The sequence below is a fragment of the Rattus rattus genome, chromosome 1 (genome assembly GCF_011064425.1).
Source record: "Rattus rattus isolate New Zealand chromosome 1, Rrattus_CSIRO_v1, whole genome shotgun sequence".
Lineage (NCBI taxonomy): Eukaryota > Metazoa > Chordata > Mammalia > Rodentia > Muridae > Rattus > Rattus rattus.
In genome coordinates, this window is record NC_046154.1 from 195,032,426 (window position 1) to 195,052,334 (window position 19,909).

At 44.3% G+C, this 19,909-nt stretch overlaps 1 pseudogene; it reads right to left on the reverse strand.

The window, feature by feature from the left end:
- Window positions 1-13,482: 13,482 nt before the first annotated feature.
- LOC116909193 lies at window positions 13,483-13,929 on the reverse strand (annotated as a pseudogene).
- Between the last annotated feature and the right edge of the window lie 5,980 nt (window positions 13,930-19,909).

The window sequence follows — 19,909 nt, forward strand, 5'->3', positions numbered from 1 at the left end:
GATTCCCCAGTCTCCAGTGCTGTGTCATCTCACACAGAGCAGAGGAACACACACCAGCTATAGAGCAAAGAGCATGCAGAACACAGTGTACTGGAGGAGGAGGGTAAGTCTAGCCTCCATGTGAACATTCAGGAGCTATAAGCATAGGTCGGGAGATTGCCAACAGTTATGGCTGTGCTGATAAGTAGGAACTCATGGGTAAGCGTGTGCTGCTCGAATACATGTGCTTTGGAAGCAGGTGTTGGGTCAGATGTGGAGGAGGGAAGCTGATTTTGGAGAAGTAAGAAGGACAAGCTGGAAGAGAGCAAGAAGCAAGGATGTCGTGGGTGTAACTAGGAGAGTGAGTCATGAGTAAACAGAAGGTGACAGTGGCGGGTACACACAACTCTCAGGGGACCCCAGCTAACGACTTCCAACAGGCTCTAGCAATGGGAAGACCTTTCCGAATAAATGGGTAGAGAAGCCAGATCACTGTGTGCTGAAAGTGACAGTGGGTGTTTGTGGGAGGTTGGCCGTGGAAGTGGGAAAGACAGGCGAGTGTTTGGAAGTTGAGATAACACAGAGAAGGGAGAAATTCAGATCAAAAAGACAGCTCAACACTTGAGCCAGGCCTAATGACCTGGTTCTTCCTATCCCGACTGACATGACAGGAGACCTTTGAAACCGGAGTGAAAGTCAACATGAGGGAGAAGAGACAACAGTCTCCAGATACCATCAACCTGATTCAGAGTGTGGCCGAGGGCCACGGATAAATCAATGACTGCCAAGGAGTGGGGAGGAGCTCCAGCGAAGGAGAGAAGGAAGCTCACAGAGAAAGTAAAGATGGCGCCAGAAATCAGATGCACCTACGACTCAGGAATCAGAAGATGGTCTGCCTCCTCCAGAACCTCAGAGACAGATGGAAGCGAGACTCCCTGGAGCCATCACAGTTAGCAACGCCGTGCTGGCACGCTGTTTTTGAACTTCTGTCCAAAACTGTCATTCGAAGCCACTAGGTATGTGATTTCGGATAGCAGCCCTAGGAAGTTAATACACTCTCTACAACAATAAATGTGTAACTCCCACTTAGGAATCTTAAACAACCCCTACCACACTCTCAATGCCTGGTCTCGCTTAGGACACCTCAAATGCGATAGGCAAAGCAGAACTGAAATATTTACCACAGCACCCATCTCTCTTTGGAACATCCCACCTCCCCTCTCACTATAGAATTGGGTGTCCTGCCATCTGAGCATGCTCCGTCCAGATGCTCTCTGTGCCATGCCGGCCTGGATCGAAGTTCACCATCAAAGGGTCTTCCTTTGTCCCCCCACGTGTTCAGTTGGCTTCTCTGGACTGGTATATTTACTGATGGAAACCAGTTCTGTAGCATGTCCCATCTTAAAATCAAAACCAGACCAACTATCCAATTATATTTCTCTTCCTCTGCACACCTCTAGTTACTGACACATTTCTTGGTTCCTACTCCACAGTGAATGTCCCCCAAAGTGTTATCAATTCCAGCCCCTCATCTACTCTCTTTCAACCCCATTGACTGACTTCTCCCCTTGATGATTTGTATATGCTCGGCCCAAGGAGTGGCACTATTTGGAGGTATAGCCTTGTTGAAGGAGGTGTGGCCTTGTTGGAGTAGGTGTGTCACTGTGAGTGTGGGCTTTAAGACCCTCATCCTAGCTGTCTGGAAGTCAGTATTCTGCTAGCAGCCTTCAGATGAAGATGCAGAACTCTCAGCTCCTCCTGCACCATGCCTGCCTGGATGCTGCCATGCTCCTGCCTTGATGATAATGGACTGAACCTCTGAGCCTATAAGTCAGCCCCAATTAAATGTTGTCCTTATAAGAGTTGTCATGGTGTCTGTTCACAGCAGTAAAACCCTAACTACGCCCCATGGAAGCCACTTGAAAGGTCATAGGCAACCATCTTTTATCTAAGTAATTCTATGAATGGTCCATTATCTGATCCTTTTTCAAACACTGTTTCCTATCTTAACCTCATGCACCCCCAACCCCTCTCTCCACTTTGCAAACCACTCTCACTGGGATACCCACGCCCTCATTGTTGCTCTTTTCTATCTACTTTACCTTCTCCGTGATCTGATCCAATCTCAAAAGCTGTAGGCATCACTGTTAAGCTGGTGACTCCCAGACTCTCAAAAGCAGCCCTAGCCCTTCCTTGGGATTCAGACTCAGTTAGCTAACTGCCTCACCATTGCTTCTGTTTGGTCATCTCAATGCTTTCTGAAATGTCAAGATGTCCCCAATACACATACACACAGAGAGACACACAGACACACACACAGAGACATACACACATACACAGACACACACACAGACACACACAGAGACACACACACACACACACACACACAGACGACAGAGAGAGAGAGAGAGAGAGAGAGAGAGAGAGAGAGAGAGAGAGAGACACACACATACACACAGACACACACACAGAGACACACACACACACACACACACACACACACACACACACACACACACACACACACGACACACACACACACATACACACACACACACACACACACACACAAACACATACACACACACACACACACACACACACACATACACACACATACACAGGCACACACAGAGACACACACACACACACACACACACACACACACACACCTGTACTTTCTTTCCTTTTCCACCTCTAAATCCATCACACCACCATGTATGTCTTCTGACTCTCACACATGGCATCATTCTTTCCAGAAAGCCTGTCTTCCTTCCTATCACACCCTATCCATTTGAAAGTCCTTCTGTCCTGCTTGACACTCTCCACGAGTTTTCCGCGACACTAAAAATGAGAACCTGACCTCTAATGCACCCATCGACACTTGCTACAGGCCAACCACCTCCTCCTCTCCTCATCCCCATGGGGCCCCAAAGCTTTCTCAGCTCGGTGACTCTGCACTGCTTCTCGTTGCCTGAGACGATCTCCTCCCATGTCAGGCCCCTCAGGTACGGTCTCTTCAGAGGACTTTCCTGATTGCTGTAACCCAAGTGGTCCACTCTCCCTCCCTCCATTATGGTCCCCACACTGGCTGCTGGGCTTAACGTTATCTTTTGCTTCTGTGATCGATGAACCTTCTTGTTGTCTTTTGAAGACATTTTTAAAGTTTTGTGTGCACATAGGTGTATACATCCCAAGCTTGTCTGGTGACCGCTGCAGCCAGAAGAGGGTGTGGGATCTCCTAGAACTGGAGTTAGTCATTTTTGTTGTTGTTGTTGTTGTTGTAATTGTTTGGGAATCTTACATATGTGCTCTGATCATGCTCACCTCCCAGATTTCCCATGTCTGCATTCCCTCCCCCATTACCTTCCTCCCAGCCCCACCCTCCCCCCAAAAACCCAAGTCCATTTTGCGTGGTCCATACATACACTGGAACATGGTAAAATTCCTAGTGGCCAGCGCCCCAAAGGAAGATGAGTCATTCTCCACCTGCATCTGAGCCAGCAGCCAGCAGCCAAGACCTGGGACAATAAAGGGGCTAGCTCTCCCACACATACACAAAAACCTATACCACGGAGCTGTGGGCCAGTGAGGGGCAGGGCTAGCTCACCGTCACTCACAGATGTTAGCATGGCTTCAGGCAGCAGCCCAGACCACGGGCATCCACTCCTGCTTTGGTGTCAACACACCGTACCAGGCAGGTCTTTGTCATTTTTACTTGTTTCCTTAGCTTCTTTTTAGCTTAGAAAAGCCAGCCCATTAGAACAAGGTCTCTGCTTGACATGAATACAATGGGGGCCTAAGAAACACACATTTCCCCCCAACTGACTGGCTCAATAAACAAAGAGAGAAGTCAGTAATGATTTGTGCCCTGGCACTCTCCGGCATCTGGCATAGGTGTGGGGGTCAGAGGTCAACATTTGCAGAGTTCGTTCCCTTTTTCTTAGGCAGAGTCTCTCATTGCTTTACTGCCATGCTGCCTACTCTAGACTGGCTGGCCGCCAGCTTCTGGCTAATCCTTCTGTGTTGGTCCCCTATCCCTATGGATTACAGACGCATGACACAGCAACCTACTTCTTTTTAGTGTGGGTTTAAGAGATCTGAACTCGGTTACCAGGCTTGCAAGGCAGACCTTGCACTTGCTATCTGGATGACTCTTAAGCAAGGTACTAGCTTCAGGATTAAGTTGCACAAGGGAGAAGGAGAGATACCCAGAACCTCTGTGAGCAGATAAAATGTTAACACTAGAAATAAGCCAAGGCTACTGACCTCTCTGCACCAGGCACCATTAAAAAACAAAACAACCACAAACAGAGATAATATAATTACCTTTTCTTTACAAATAGGGAAACATAAGGACAGAGAGGTTCACTCAACCCTAGACCTAGAAATAGCACATTGCAAAACCACACGATTCACAGCCGGGACGAACAACTCAAAGTCCATGGTCTCAACTACCGTCATATACACAGCACGAAAAGGCTCAATAAATAACAACCATTATTGCTAATTGGGCTTGAGACTAGGGGTTGGTAAACATTTCCTGTACAGAGTCAGATGGTAAATGGTTTAGGTTTTATGGTCCGTAGGGGTCACCACTCGAGTCTGCCACCACAGCACCAAAGCCTCGGTAGGCAGCGTGGACTCGACTGGATGTGTTCTAATGAACCTTATTGGCTGGGAAGATGTGGACTCGAGGTCATGGCTTGTGGCCGTCCACTGCACATCAGCAAGAATGCCTGACGATACGAGTTGTTCTCTCTGCAGTCCATAAGGAAGTTTAGAGTAAAGAGTAAAGCGATATAGTCCTGTGTCGGTGGTGCTGGTTTGCTCGTTTAAAACATACAAAAGGGCAAATTTGGTGAGACATGCCTGAAATTCCAGTGCTTAGGGAGCTGAGGCAGGAGGATTTATAGTTTGATGCCAATCTGGGCTACCTAACAAAGTATTATTCGTAAAACTAAACCCAAGCCAAAACAAAAACAGTGGGATAGTGGTGAGGACTGAATAGAGACCGTAGACTAACCTCCCTTCTGGTTACCTCTATGTTAGTGCCTGTGTATTGAACACTTAGGTTCCAAGACATAGGGGAGTCTGCCAGAAACCAGGCTTACCTCAGAGTTGGAAAGATAGAACCAGTAACGCCAAGGCGATTTATGAAAACCGTCTCTTGGGAGGGTTTATCTGGGGGAAGACACTGGCAAGCCTAATGGGTTTCAAATGAAGTACGTGCAGGTGGCCGAGGTCTGAGCTGATCTCTTGATGCTACACTTTAAACTGATCTCTTAATTAAACTGGAAATCGCCTTCACTTTAGGGATCCCAGCATGAAAGAGGAGAGGAGGTGTGTTCTCTGCATGGCTCATGCCAAGACCACGTGATTTCTAACCAACTGCCCACACCAGACAGAAGCTTGCAGAAACCCTAAATCACTTGCATGATCTGGCTGGTTCTTTCTGTCATTAGCTTTTTCTTGTCCCATCTCCCGGAAAGTGTACGCTGTCTCCACACAGCTGTGGTGCAGATAAAACAAGCTCCCACCTCTTTAAGAGTAACTTTACACTGGAGGTGATGCTGTCTAAAATCCCAGCCGCAGAGGTGAACCAAGTCTGCCCTTAATGAAGGTAACCTTTCTGACCCACTGGGTCGGGCAGCGAAAGCCCTTTGAGCTCATGACCTTCTAGAAGTGGGACATGGTCTTGCGGCACTTGCCATTTGCTCTTTCTCCACGAGCCCAGATTCTGCTGAGACAGAAGAAAGCGAGAAGAAGGGTGCTGATTGTTTGAGACAGGAAGGAAGTGGCAATCCCAGTGTGAAAGAAAGGCAATCAATAGACTAGCAAGGTACCCCTTGCCTATGGGAATGTCTATCCCAGGACCAGCTCTAGCAGTGGGCAGTCTGTCCTGTCTACCCCAGGACCAGCTCTAGCAGTGGGCAGTCTGCCCTGAACATTGCACTTGGCTGTTCCTGGCTTCTGATCCTTCCCTTGAAAAGTCAGGAGCATCAGCCCATCAGAGTCAGTATCTCACTTTGGAGAAATAATACAAGGTCCACTTTGGGCAACCTGTATCCGTGTCTGTCTCAGAATAGTGGAATCTGAGTCTTCCCACCAATGGTGGGTCTTTGTCTCTGCTTTCTCTGGCCCATTCACTGGGCCGTTCTGCCACTGGGCAATTCTTTCTTCTTTCCCTGCATTTGGCTCTGATGAGTGCCTCAAACAGAGCTGCAATTCAACAAGGCTGGTTGACGGGAATAGGGGCTTGCACCATTCTTTCATTCTTTGCGTAAATATTAGGGAGCAACCGCTGTACAATGCATGGTGTCAGCATGTTGCAAGCTTTCTCCTCTACTCAACAGAACTACCTCACCTTCCTCGGAGCCTTTCTCAAGTACTCTAGGAAATTTGGCCATTATTTTACTGCTCCAGAGCCGTCTGTGTTTTCCTGAGCCTTGCGTTCTCAAGCAACTTGTACATAGCACAGTGGTTCTCAACCGTCCTAACACTGCGACCCTGTAATACAGTTCCTTATGCTGTGCTGACCCCTCCCCCAACCACGACATTATTTTCATGGCTACTTCATAAACTGTAAGTTTTTGCTGCTGTTTTATGAACTGTGATACAAATATCTGTGTTTTCTGAGAGCCTTAGGTGAGCCCTATGAAAGGGTTGCTGGACACGCCCAGGCTGACCCACAGGCTGAGAACTGCTTCCACAGTGGCTAGTTCTGCCTTCCCCGCGTCTGTACTGCCCCCTTGTGATAATGGCTGCCCAGGGAAACAGAGACAGAAACCATTCAGAGCTTTGTTGATAGCTTTCTAGAGAGGCCACTCCTGAGAGACTCTGTCCTTGCACAGTTTGGGGTTCTAAAAACCCCCACCACAGACGTGCAGGGAAGCTGGATTTTGGTATTCTAGTTTAAAAGCCAGCATCAACATAAACTTCGACTGGCAAAGCTTTAAAATACAAAAGTATATTATCAACTTCAATTCTTTAACATCAAAATCCTTATACGGGAAAATGTCTTATATAGGACAAAGACTCCATGGAAGGGAGAAAGATTGCTTTCAAATGTACGACGGTTTGCCAAGAGTTTTACTGGTTTTTTTAGACCTTGATTAAATAAACACACACACACACACACACACACACACACACACATTCACACATTTTGGGTCAGTTTGCTGCTGTTACATACATATGTGTAAGCAAGCACTCACACATACACATAAACTAAAACTAAATCTTTAGAAATTATACTTTGCATATTAAATAGTACTACGATGGAATGATTTGATACCGTTTTATCAAAAGTAGAGGGGAAAGAAAAAGAGGGGGGATTTTCAGCCTATTAAATCCCTCCCCCAAAACAATTTTTAGTCACTTTTTAAAAGTAGGTGAGTATGACACATGCATTCAGTAACTAATCATGTCTAAGTCCCGCTTCACTTGTAACCAATGAAATTACATGCAAGACGACACTTGATTCCAAACAGGGAGAAACAAATAGGAATATGGTTGCAGCAGATCCCCCAACACACACACATATACACCCACTACACCACATCCAGTTTTGCCGGCTTTGTTCTAAAGAAGCTTTTTATTCTTTAAGTTTTAGGGAAAGGACAGTATTAAAATCTAAGGGATCGGTTTCATTCAACAGCCTGCGAGTTCCACCTAAAGCGGTGGAGTAGACATGGCTTAAATAGGCACTCGGTGTTTGTAAATAGCGGAAGGAATTTTTTTTTTTAATTGGCAGCTAGCTGTAATTGTCTGGGCTTGTGCCTCTGTTTCCCCAGTATTTAGCATTTTTCCTACTTACACGCTCAAGAAAAAAAAAAAAAAAAAAGGCTGTGCGTGGAGAATGGGATCCTTCCCCATCAAAGAGGCTGCACGGTTTAGTTTGAGGCTAAAAAGGAAACTGTAATAATGATAGTAATAGTAATGATGATGATGATGATGATGATGATGATAAGTATAAGTATATACCATGTGGAATACATATCCCAGTAACTCCAGAAGAGATTTATAGAAACAGTACCCTAGAGCTCTCTATGGGGACAGCAGGTGAATGGTGAGAGTCTGAAAGATCTTTCAGAAAAAGCAAAGGCCAGAGACCAGGTTTCCTCAGTAGTAAAATCTTTCTGTCTGTCTATAGGATGAATGGTGGTTCCTCTTTCAAAAAAAAAAGTGTCGGGGCTGGGGATTTAGCTCAGTGGTACAGTGCTTGCCTAGGAAGCTCAAGGCCCTGGGTTCAGTCCCCAGCTCCGAAAAAAAGAACCAAAAAAAAAAAAAAAAAAAAAAAAAGTGTCCTGGCAACTGTCACATAGGACCCTAGAAAACATCGGGAGAACGGTGTTGCATTAGTGTGTGGGGCACACACCAAGCAGGACCCGGGTACATGGTGTCAACCCCGGTTGCAGGCAGGACTCCAGGGGCCTGAATGCAGGATCAAAGGAACACAGTGACTCTCACGGCTTCATTTGACTTTCCTGCCATTTCCGGCAAAATCTAAACCATAGATATGACCTCATCGTCGTACCCATTCCTTTTGGCTGTGACCCGGAGTCTTAAAATGCCTTTGATATGACGTGCCTTCTTAGTGCTCAGCGTCTGTTGGGCCTTACTTCTTTTCAATCTTCACAAAACTCAAGAAGGTCAGAGTCACTTTTTTGAGCGTGCTGCTAACTGTCCTGCACCACCCTCATTCACCTTCATGAAAACCCCTGGGCCGTGTAAAAACCTGGCCACATTTCCCTTCCAGAGGAAGCCTGAGCCTGGCTAATTGAAGTTCTCAACTATATATCCAACAGGGGGCAACAGGGCCAACCAAGGTCTTCCTAACTTGTCACTCTAAGAGTATCTTCCCTGTGAGATGCGAACAACTGCACCGCCATGTTGGATGTTGAGCAGGGAGTGACGATGTGGAGTAACAATGCCACTGTCGGTCATTTTCATCAGGGAGAAGAGAAGTTCAACTACCAAAGCAAAGGACCGTCCAGCCACAAGGTTTTTACAAGCGTTATGAACAAACAGAAAGGGGGAGCAGGAAGCGGGTGTCCCTTCGCTGTCTCAGGCTGATTTGAAGGTAGTTATGCTAAAGTCCACTAAGACGTTTTAATTAAAGCCTTACTTTTTTGTTACACGGTATTTAGTCATTTCAGAGAGAAGACAGATCTGGCGTTTTTATAAAGGACAGAAGGAATGGGCCCTAATACGTGTAGACAGGTGACAAGACAAGGGCTCACTTGACTCTTAATGAAGAACCTAGGTAAGGCGGAATCCTCTGGTTTAAAAACCATTTCCGGGGTTGGGGATTTAGCTCAGTGGTAGAGCGCTTGCCTACCAAGCGCAAGGCCCTGGGTTCGGTCCCCAGCTCTGAAAAGAAAAAGAAAAAAAAACAAAAAAACCATTTCCCCAGCCTGCACTTCCAACTCAGGAGTTATCTGATAGCGTTCTTTCAGGGACAGAGCATAAGTGGACTCTGCGGAACAGAGAGTGAAAGTGAGCGCAGACGCAGCTCGGGGAAGAAACCATGGCGCCCAGCGGACCTTACCTTCAAAGAACTGCTGCAGAGCCTCGTTTTCATCCAGCACGTCCATGCTGCTCTGGTTCTGTGGCTGCCTCCTCTTCAAACAGGGGCTGCCAGACCTCGGGGAGCGTTGTCCTTGGGACTCAAAGTCTAGGAATACTCCCGGAAAGCCTCCATCGTCTTTTTATTGACTTGAAGCATTTCTTCAGCCATCCGCTCAAGCCGGGAGAGATGGCTAAGTTCTCAAAGATGACGGTAAAGCAAAAGGACGTGCAGCCACACAGGAAGCAGTGACAAATCTCTCTCTCTTGGTTCAGGAACTGCTTCTACTTTGCCCAGTGGGCTTTGTTTTAAGGACCTTTGTCCTTGGTGACACATGTAATTACATAAATGGGCAATAAATGCCGAGCCTTATCTCCTGTGGGCTCTTTGCACCAGTGGTTCTCCCATCCCCACCTCCATCAACAGATCCAGTCAACCACCGGGAAAAATGATAGCTACTTCTCCTTAACCTCAGAAAGGGGGCACATCAATGTAATCGGTGTCGGAGGCGGCCCAAAAGGCTGAGTTATTTTAAAGGCTTTGTTAGGATAAAAAGTTAAAATTTGTTCAACCTTTTTAAATGTAACATGCAAAATTACATTTTCCTCAGTACTTAGATGACCTCTTCAAAACACACGCGCGCGCACACACACACATGCACACACACACACACAGACACACACACATGCACACACACACACGCACACACACACACACACACACACAAACACCGTATCTCTGTAGCCCTGGCTGTCCTGGAACTCAGTCCGTAGACCAGACTACCCTTGAGCTCAAAGAGATCCTCCTGCCTCTGACTCCTGAGTGCTGAGTAATAAAGGTGTGAACCGCCACACCCCACTCTACCCCACCCTCGCTTCGAAACCTATAAACTTTAGATGTAGACTAATTACGAAAGTCCTTCTGCACTGCGTTCTCGACGTAAAACATTTAAAACTATGTTCTAACCTCACAATCTTGAGACACAACTAAACAAAAACCGCTTTCGCTGTTTAGCTCGTTTGTTTAGTAATCGCCTAAGAACATAGTTGGGAGGAAAACTGTCATTCTGCCCCAACCTCCCTCTTTTCACTCCACTGTTTATTCTGAAAACCATCCTGAGCCTAGCAAAAAACCTGGAAGAGCACTTCCACAAAATACCCATGTACATTTCATCCAGATGTATTAGTTATTACCTTCACGCGCTCCGTTTTTCCTTTTTTAGTAGATAAACAGTTTCTCTTAGGCTGAGCCATATTAAGAGACTGTCCCTGACATCTTGATATGCCACCTAAAAATAAATCAGTATGTCCCCGTAAAGTAACTGTTTGCTCATGTCACAAACAATTTCTACTAAAAAAATAACATCAATTTCATATTATTATCTTGCATAGTTTCTCCCATTCCTGAAATCGCTGCTATATGACTTCTGGTTTGCCAGTCAAGCATTCATTAAGTCTTCCTGTATGGTCTTTGTTACAGCTTTGTAAAACACAGAGCGGGGCTGAGGATGCCACGCCCCGCTCATTCTGTAGAGTGCTGGCTTAGTGTGCATGAGGCCCTGGGTTCTATCCAGAGTATTGCATTAGTATTAGTTAGTTAGTTAGTTAGTTGGTTGGTTGGTTAGTTGGTTGGTTAGTTAATGGACAGAACAGTCCCCCTTGCCGCTTCCACTAATTGTTCCTTTGTGATTTTGGTGTTTGTGTCTAACCAGTCTACTGTCTTATAGAATGTGCCTTGTGAACTTGCCTCTTGTTTCATTATCAGGATTGGTATAGCTGATGTAGGATATTTCTAACATGTATTTTAAAATCGCACACAAATAGGGACTGGAGAGATGGCTCAGTGGTTCAGACCACTGGCTGCTCTTGCAGAGAACCCAGGTTTGATTCCCAGCGCCCACATGGCAGTTAAGAACCATCTGTACCTAGGTGTGGTTGCAGAGGATCCTAGGACCCGGGAACTAGGGCACACATCCCTTTCACGTTTACATAGGAACTAGACACAAAGTGGTGCACAGACACGCATGTCAGCAACATACCCACACACATAAATTTAATTGTTTTTTGTTGTTGCATGGCTTTTTGTTTTGTTTGTTTGTTTTTTGCTTTTTGAGACAAAGTATCTCTGTGTAGCCCTGGCTGTCCTGGGACTCACTCTGTAGACCAGACTGGCTTGAACTCAGAGATCCACCTGACTCTGCCTCCTGAATGCTGGGATTAAAGGTGTGGGCCACTATGCCTGGTTAATTTTAAGTATTTCTAGCCAATTACCTCTCTCTCTCTCTCGAATTTATTGGAAATAAGCAAATGATTTTAGGGAAGTACAGGGAGTTTAAAGTCACATTGAGCCCCAGGTCTAAAAAGGATGTCCTTCCATTTTGTTTTGTTTTTAAGATTTATTTATTTATTTCATGTTTGTGGGTACATCATTGCTGTCTTCAGACACACCAGAAGAGGGCATCAGATCCCTCTTACAGATGGTTGTGAGCCACCATGTGGTTGCTGGGATTTGAACTCAGGACCTCTGGAAGAGCAGTCAGTGTTCTTAACCGCTGAGCCATCTCTCCAGCCCTGTCCTTACATTTTTTTAATCGAAGGAATTTTCTACTTTTTTCACTTGACTTCTGTGATGCTGTGTGCTTGTTTAAAAACAAATGTTAAAAGACAAATAAATAATGTTCTTTGCTCCCTGCAAGCTCAAATCACAGGAATGAGAAAACCACCTAACTCTAACTACTTCTGTGTTCTCCTGGGGAACCAGCCCAGGAGAACACAGAAAGACGATAATTAGTTTCATGTGGAAGAATCTATCAAGGTGCTGCAGAGCAGACTTAGATAATGACCTTGTCTTTAAAAGCAAGAGCAATGGCGTGAGGGGAGAGAGCACAGCTGCAGAGCCTGTGGCTGGCCTGTGAGACACACTGGGAAAGGCCCGGAGGAGGGTAATCGATTTTAAATGGAACTCCACCATATGCACATGACACTGGTGGTTTCTGTTTCTGTTTACAAACTGATATAATGGAGAGACAGCTCCATTAGAATGCTGGTAAATGTCAGTTGAGATGCTGTAAATGGGTCAAAATACACCAAACCTTTGGCACCCCTTAAGCTTGGTGTCGCAGGGATAGGGAGGGGCAGCGTGGCACCGTAGAATCAGAAAAGTGACTAAATTTGTCAGAACCATCACCCTCAGCAAAAATTGACACATTAGTCCCACCCCCGCCCCCACCCCCGTAACTTGAACTTATAGGAGATATTTTTGATTTCCTGTAGCAAGCACAGAGCTTCCTTCATGTGGTCAGCTGAAAAAAGAGAAAAAAAAACTGGAAACTTAATTCCACAGAACTGTTCAGCCTTTTGGGGTTTGGTGATGGAACGCGTGTGCACGTGTTTCCTACCGTGGCCCCAATAGTCCATGAGTGCTTCTCGTTCTTTATTTCCTGCACATATTTTTTTAGCTTAATGTATTTTAATAGCAAACTTACATGAACAGCACAGAACACAGACAACATTAAAAACATGTACTTGCATGTAGGACAACTCCGTTAGAAAAGTATAGTGAATGGATGAAATCTACTGTATGATAAAATGCTACAAACACCATTTAGTTGCTGTCAATAAGAAATTTACTTATTTAAAAAAAATCCAAATGCTGGCATTGTCCAGAAATTTTTAACAGGTTTATTTATAATTGTTGTAAAGTTGAACTGTTGAAATGTGTTCACTGAAACATTTTGCTTGCATTAATGCTTTACATTTTGCATTTATATTAAAAAATTCACCCACAAATGAACGTGGAGAAACTGCCAATACCTGATTCTGTCCCCTATGTTTCCACTCACAATTATATACTTAGGTACCTTTGACCCCATGCAAAAAAATATCTAACATTCAGAACTACTGATAAAAGGAAGAAGAGGAAAAAAAACTTGGTTTTTGAGAATGAAATGTTTCCCCTCATAGTGGACTCTTAAGCACGTTCTCCCCATATGCGGCGTGCTAGCCGGATGTCTTTTGGCATAATTGTTACACGTTTGGCATGGCTAGCACACAGGTTGGTATCTTCAAAAGGCCAACCAGATAGGCCTCACTTGCCTCCTGCAAAGCACCAATCGCTGCACTCTGGAAGCGCAGGTCTGTTTTGAAGTCCTGAGCCATTTCTCGCACCAGACGCTGAAAGGGGAGCTTGCGAATCAGAGGTTCAGTGGACTTCTGATAGCGTCTGATTTCTTGGAGTGCTACAGTACCAGGCCTGTAACGATGAGGTTTCTTCACCCCTCCAATAGAGGGCGCACTCTTGCGAGCGGCTTTTGTAGTCAGTTGTTTCCTGGGTGCCTTACCACCGGTGGATTTGTGGGCAGTCTACTTTGTACGAGCCATCCTATAGGCACCTCCTTACTTACCCCCCTACTCCTTCGGTTGGAGCTCAGTAAGAGAGAGGCAGCGCTGGCGTTAGAGAGCAGCATCGACAAATGAGGACCATAAACCTGAGGAACATGCCAAAACACTGAAAGTGACTTGTACTGATTTGTCTGTCTCACCTGAGTTCTCCCACATCGACAGGTGACCACAACCTGAACCATATTACTATCTTGTGGTTTTAAATTGCTATGAGTTAAAGACCAGCCTGGGATATAAGTGAGTCCCAAACTAGCCTGGGTTACATAGTGAGATACTATGTCTTTAAAAAAATGAAAGTGAAATTACCTATTCGCGGATATGCAAATACTTAACATTTCAGTTTCCCTACCTTTAAATTTATTGCCGTGTATTCATTGTAAAAAGAAAAAAAAAAAGGTCTCAGGATCACGTTTCCGGGCACATGTTCTTGGCTTGTCTTCCTACTCCCTTTGCACAACCCCCACCCCACCCCCAACTTTTAAATCTCAACTTCATATAGGAGAGAAAACTGAAATAATTGTTTTTCCCAAATAACTTACATTGTTTCAAATATTTGACTTTCGAATGAATGGCTTCTCACAGTAGATATATCGATTAACACAGCAGCAATAAGACCCGTCATATTGATTAAAATCTTCAGAACTGGATTTTACTGGGTTCATTCTTGCAGGTTTAATATATTTAAATATGTCACCGTGGTCTTGTTTCTCTGATCAAGAATGAAACTTTTTGACGCTTACTCTCATTTTGTGAACTTCTAACTTGGAAAACACAAACCAAGACATTCTGGCCTTTCACCTAGCTTTCTGTTAGGTTGCCTGCTGTGTCGTTGTAGAACCTGGGGCCTTGTACATGCTTGACAAGCACCCTATCGCTCAGCTATCTCTCTATAAGCTACTACAAAATATCCTTACCAGAGCAGTTTAAAGAAGAATTTATTTCGGCTGTGGTTGCAGAGGAACCAGAGCCCATCGCGGCAGAGCAGGGGCAGGTAGGAGGCACGGTGGGAAGAGACAGAAGCTGAGGGCTTACAACTCTAACCATGAAAACAAAGCAGAGAACTGTAATCACGGGCTTTTCCACCCACGCCCCAGATCCCGAATAACGACTTGGTGGATTATTTATTTATTTATGAAGAAACGCCTAGGCCATAAACTAGGCTGGTTCTTCAGCTCTTGTTATTGAATTTATTCTGAGTTCAGCTACATGGCTGGTTCTTCTCCTCTGTTTCATACACCCAACTTCCTCTGACTCTGGGTAGTGAATCTTCGATGCCTGACTAGCTCCTAGAACACCATAATCTCTCTACCGGAAGTAACTCCCACCTTCTAGGTCCTGCCTTTTGCTAATAGGCCATCAGCTTTTGATTGACAGGTGATGCTTCCTCACAGTGCACAAGAGATTATCCGTACAGAAAGTGAACTTGGAAGATGAGTACATCCTGAAAGCCTGCCCCTTGTGTTATACTTCCTTCAACTAATCACTTCCCAAACCTCCCTCAAACTTAAAATCCTCCTGCCTTAGCTTCCTGCGTAATTAGCTTAATAGGCATGAACTTCCAGTCTCAACTTTAAATACATGCATGATGCTAAAAAATGTCTTCCCATAGTTTGATGGACAAAAGTTCTAAAGTAAGAATTTATAACACAGCCAATTTTATTTTAAAATTGCCTTACAGGATATCTTTCTGCCTCAAATTTAAATTCTGAAAATAAGAAGATATTTCAAGATATAGTTTAAAAATATGTATTTTCTACATCAGAGGTCTTAAGGTTCAAGATATTTACATTGTGTGTGTTGAGGACATTTTAATTTCTTATTTCCCTGTTGTCTTAGTTAGGGTCTTATTACTGTGAACAGACACCATGACCAAGGCAACTCTTATAAAGGACACCATTTAATTGGGGCTGCTTTACAGGTTCGAGGTTCAGTCCATTATCAGCAAGGCGGGAGCATGGCAGCATCCAGGCAGGCATGGTGCAGGAGGAGCTGAGTTCTACATCTTCACCCGATGGAAGCCAGGGACAGACTGAGCATCCCCAGGCAGCTAGGAGGAGGGTCTCCAAGCCCACCCCCACAGTGACATACTTCCCAACAAGGCCACACCTTCTAATAGTGCCACTCCCTGGGTCAAGCATATGCACTCCATCACATGGGTTTTTGTTGGTCTGATTTCACAGATACTTCTACTAGTCATCTATAGGAATGGCTCTCAACCTGTGGAACACAACCCTCTGGGGTTGTGTATGGATATACTGCACACCAGATTTTGCATTATGATTCATAAGAGCAGCAAAATTATGATTATGAGGTAACAGTGAAATAGTTCATGGCTGGGCGTCACCACAACATTAAGAACCGTATTGAAGGGTCATGGCATTAGGTTGGTTGAGAATTGCTGGTCTATATAGCTTGCCTACTGTGTCAATATGAAGTTTATGTACACAAGTCTCCTACAGAGCTGTGTATTTTTGTTTCTCTGGCTAGTTTGTCCATTTCTGCAGTAAAACATTAATATTCTGCCTCGTCAATAGGATCTGAAGACCCTCCTTCTGTCTTTTCTGTTGGCACTTTGGCATGCTCATATCATTTACTTGGGTATATTTATTTATAACCAGATTGTCAAATCCAGGAGGAATACTGCCTACTTATCATTTAGTAAGGTCACTTAAGTTTTTGTTTCTCTGGTCATGAGTGTTACATGTCTCTGTCTTTTAAGTTTTATCATCATTTGTAAACAAAACTAGCAAACATTCAAATTCACAATTATATATTGATTTTTATATTAATTTTAGTAAACTGCTCAATGAAGGTCTAATAATCTGATGGTGGACTTCTTAATTGGATTGGACAATCGCATAACCTGCAAAACTCTTTTTAGTCTATCTCCTTTCCAATAATTAGGCTTTTTTTGTTCTCTCCTTGTGTTGTGGTAACACTTCTATTACTATGTCAGATTTAAAATTGAAGAAAGTTATTATCTTTGTCTTGATTTAAAGAATTTTAGCTTTTATTTATGCTATGTATGTGACAGTGTGGGTATGTGCACATGAATGCAGGTGTCCACAGAGCCCAGAAGAAGGTTCCCTAGAGCTAGAATTACAGGCAGGTATGAGCTACAATGTGGGTGCTTAGATTTTGGAGAATTTTATATTATGGTACTGTATTTATGTCATTTCCACCTCCACCCCTCTGTCCCCTTTCATAGACTTTAATTTTTGTTAAGTACAAACATGCATGATGTAAGTATATCAACACAACATGCTGAGTTGATCCAATGTTGTCTTTTTGTGGATGTGTTTGGGGGCTGACCACTTGATGTTGGAAAATCAATTAGAGAGCGCAACCCTGGGGAAGATGGATCCTCCTGCTCTCAGTAGTCATCAACTACCTATAGTTCTTCACCTAGGGTTGGGGCCTTGTGTGAGGTCCTCTATGGTGGGTGCCTTCCTTTCCAGCCCTTTGTCTTGTTGGTTAAAGTTGTGTCTCCCCTTTCTCTTCCAAGAATGGTGATTACTGGACTTTCAGACATTCTTATCATGTTGGAAGCACTCTCCTACTTGGAGACAGCTGTTATTATCAGCAGGTATCCATTTTTATCACTTCTCTGCATCTATTGATCAACTGGCTTTTTATATTTACTCTACAGTGAAGGGGATCAATTTTCTAATATGCCCTTCTGTTTCATTCCTGACGTGAGTTCTGTTTGGTCAGTGTGTTAGGTTCATGGCTATAAAAGACACACATGGTTTTGTCCCTCAGATAGGTTCTATCTAGTGTTACTATAAAGACAGCACTGGTTTGGCAGTAGGGGACATGCTAAATTATTTATCTACATAAATTTGCATATTAGAATAATCCATTCTTAGTTTGGTGAAGCTATTTGTTCTTAAAACTTTATGAGGAAAATTTTAACCATTTCAGCTAATAAGACTAGTAAGGCTTTATTTCTTCTTGATCAATGTTTTTTCCTGGAACTTTTCCACACTGCTTGAATTTTCATATTAACTGGCATGTGTTATCTGGGAGTATACGCAGAATCTGTAATGGCAAGTTTCCACTCCCAACATTGGTTATGCTTTCTTTTCCTCTATAATAAACTTGCCTTAAATTTTTGCCTACTTTGTCCATTTTTTCAGTTGACTCTTCTGTTGTTCATGCATCCTGTGTTGGTTTTACAGATTCCCTTGCTTCACTCCATAATCTTATGGTCTGTAAATTTATTCGGTTACTTTGCTCACTCTAAATCAGTGGTTCTCAACCTTCCTAATGCTGTGACCCTTTACTATAATTCCTCATGTTGTGGTGACCCCAAACCACAAAGGTTTTGTTGCTACTTCATAACACTGTTATACATCATGATATAAATTTTGTTATAAAAAAAAAGTACCTGTTTTCTGATGATCTTAGGCAACCGGTGAGAGGGTCAGTTGAGCTGTAGTTAAGGTTTTACTGCTGTGAGCAGACACCATGACTGAGGCAACTCCTATAAGGACAACATTTAATTGGGGCTGGCTTACAGGTTCAGAGATTCAGTCTATTATCAGCAAGGCAGGAGCATGGCAGCATCCAGGCAGGCATGGAGCAGGAGCTGAGAGGTCTACATCTTCATCTGAAGGCTGCTAAAAGACAGCTTCCTCCACCAAGGCCACACCTACTCCACCAAGGCCACACCTCCAAATACTGCCACTCCCTGGGCCATGCATATTCAAACCAGCACAACCTCAGAGGTTGTGATCCAGAGATTGAGAACCACTGATCCAAACCATTACTATGTAATCTCTTCTGAGGTTTAGCAATCTGTATTTTTTGTTATTTGATGCTTAGAATTTAAAATTTTCCTTTCCATCTAAAAAGAGGTCTTGAAGTCCATACTGGCTTTGAACTTGCTAAGGATGCCTCTGCATTCTCTATCCTCCTGCCTCCTACATGGGGAGTGGGATAGGACATCAGGCATGGCCGCTTACTTCATCTCCTCTTCCCCTCTGTTTGTCTTTGTAGAGTTATGTCATAGTGACTTCTCCCTCCAGCGCTCCCTTTTAAAAGTTTAAGGTCGGGTTACGTCCAGTGATGAATGCTGTCAGTTTTCTCGTAAACAGTTCCTCCCACGTGTTAACTCAAACCCTCGTGGCTTAGCTGCAGATGTGCCCAAGCTTCTCTGGAGATGGAGATAGTCTGCTTTTTTGCCACTCACTCCCTGGGTCAGCCTCCTGGTAACTGTGTGGTTCTCCTCCAGCATCCTCATTTTTCTCCACACCATGTTCAGTCTTCCCCAAGAACTGGATGATCTTGTCGTGGTAGTCACCTACTGGCTGTGTTGTGGTAGTCTGATAGCTGTTTCCCATGGACTTTTCCCCATTTGTTCTCTTCCATCCACTTCTTTTTAAATTTCTCAGAGTTCTGTACCATACCCTATCTTCCGATTTAAACGTCAGTTGTCCCAAATGGCATGGATGACTTTTCATGCTGCTTCCACTTTCCCCCTTATCTGATCGATCCCGCTTTTTCCTACACAGCCGTTTGTGGATTGATGGCTATATGCAGGCATAAGATAAGGCAAGGCCTGTAATTGGGCAGTGAAAAAGAATCATCCTATCAAGTTTTTCCTCCAATATAAGTGAATTTTAGGTGTATGCAACATCAGTAGCTTCAAGACTTCCTGGAGAATATTCTGCAGAGGCTCGCCTCCTGGATATTTCGCTGTGTGTAAACCTGATGCGACTCGGGTTAGAATTACTGCTTGCTCGTCCCAGGGAGAGCATGGTGGATTTCCAGATAACACCTTTGAAGAATCAATGAGGCAACTTCCAGCTGCAGGGGTGCCTCGCTCCTCACCTGGGAAGTGCAGGTGCCTGTCAAGGACAGCTGCAGCTCTCTGGTTTCTTAGGACCTTACATGATGCATACAGAGAATGTGGCAGTAGATACAACTGCATTCTGGAAGGTTAGTCATTGAGGAG